This window comes from Austrofundulus limnaeus, unplaced genomic scaffold (assembly GCF_001266775.1).
Source record: "Austrofundulus limnaeus strain Quisiro unplaced genomic scaffold, Austrofundulus_limnaeus-1.0 Scaffold620, whole genome shotgun sequence".
In the NCBI taxonomy this organism is placed as follows: Eukaryota; Metazoa; Chordata; class Actinopteri; order Cyprinodontiformes; family Rivulidae; genus Austrofundulus; species Austrofundulus limnaeus.
Genome location: NW_013953022.1, coordinates 273,703 through 275,670, shown reverse-complemented (window position 1 = coordinate 275,670; position 1,968 = coordinate 273,703). Strand labels below are relative to the sequence as shown.

General features: G+C 34.3%; 1 protein-coding gene across 1 annotated transcript in view; it reads right to left on the bottom strand.

The window, feature by feature from the left end:
* The window catches only part of LOC106531325 (uncharacterized), a 6,364-nt gene that overhangs the window by 3,721 nt on the left and 675 nt on the right, over nt 1-1,968 (bottom strand). The window lies entirely within an intron of this gene.

Here is a 1,968-nt window from a genome sequence, read left to right as displayed (position 1 = left end):
CGTGAATTTTGTTCGTATCTGAAAAAATTCTTAGAATACGAAAACATTGGTGAATGTCACAAATTCTCCTAAATCACTCGTACGCACAATTTAAGAACAAATCTGTGAGAACGAACAGTTCTTGCATGAGGCCCAATGAACCCAATATTACTTTCTGAGGTACAGTAAAAATCCATCCTGTGGTTCATGAAATATTTTGCTAACAGACTGAGTTAAATACTGTAGATCATGAGTGCTCATTTTGTGCTCAGTGCACAGCATGATTTGTGAATGATTCTCAGCTACTACCACTTTAGCAGTATCTGCAATATAAGCTGAGTTTGAGTTAGTTTGGATTAGCTAAAGGTGCCCAGCTGTGGCAGCCATGTTGAATCAGGTTCCAGAGTGAATCAGTGATTAAATCTTGTGTTTTATGAGATGTTATTGATGTTTCTGCCTGTGTGATGATGAAAGAGGGAGGAGGATTTTCATCTGTTTGAGTTTTGAAAAGAGGAAGAGCAGACGCCCATTCTGTTTTCTCACAGAGTTTCTTATTTCACAACTTTTATTTCTGGGAGACGTGTCAACACTCAGGACAGTTTGTCAGCAGCGTTGATGGTAAAATTAGTAAAAAAAAGTAAAATTACATGAACAGAAAACGATTTTGGTAAAAATAAATTTCACTGATGAGAAAACTACTCAAGTAAAAGTCATAAAACTGCTCACAACAATTGGGGAAGTAAAAGTAAAAGTACTTTTACACACTCTAAGAAATAAACTGTTGAATTTACCGAACTAAACTGGTTTCACTGAACCAGGTTGAGTAAATTGATCAATATGTGGTTATTCTTTGTTCAGTCTTAGTGGAACCAGCTGACATGACTTTGTTGAGTAAATTCAACTCTTCATTTTTTAGAGCCGAAACATCTTTCATGATGAGTTCAAACAGATTTAATGTTGTAACAAGTAACTAACTGTTATATTTTCAAGTAAACAAAAGTATGAATTTTAGCTTTAAAATGTAACAAAGTAAAAGTAGCTGTTTAAAAAATAACTGGTAAAATTACAAATCCTCAGAAAACTACTTAAGTACTGTAATGAAATAAATGTACTTAGTTACTATAAAGCTCTGAACTTGAGTTATCCTTTTTAAACAGTTTAAACAGTTAAAATACTCAATAATAGTGTTATAGAAATTTTTTATCTTGTTTCAAACAATCTAAAATTTAACTCCTGCATCTATCGGCCACCTTGAATCAGGTCGATTCCAAACGTTTATTAATTGTAGACGAACTTCTATTAATTACTTTGAGTTTCACTAAAATCTGTCCAGTAAGATATTTTGCTAACAGCTTTACTGGTGTTGAACCACAACTCAACCAGCTTTAGATTCAAGTCCAGTGATTTACAAACACACACAGACACACACCTACACACACAGACACGCACAGAAGCACAGTGATACACAAACACAAAAACACACACCAACACACACACAAGCATAAACACACACATATCAGAGGTGTCAAAAGTATTCACATGCATTACTTAAGTAGAAGTATGGATACTATGTTTTAAAATACTTTTATTGAAGTAGAAGTATCAACTCAAACTTTTTACTCAAGTAAAAGTACAAAAGTACTGGTTTTAAAATGACTTAAAGCACAAAAGTAAAAGTAATGAACACTTAATAAAGCCATTAAGGATAAAAACCTAGGCTGAGCCACAGGGTTCTAAAGTGTACACCCCCACCCCAATCCTTCTTATAAAGTCAATAATGAGTATAAATTAAAATGTTAATGTTGAAAATGTTGAATTAACTGATGAGACAAGTTGTTTCAGCCACCATCATCTTCATTCTGGCTCCATCTGCTACAGTCTGTCCTGCTGGATGTCATGTGATTTGTGTCACACAGGTGTGATGTGATTTGTGTCACACAGGTGTGATGTGATTTGTGTCACACAGGTGTGATGTGATTTGTGTCACAC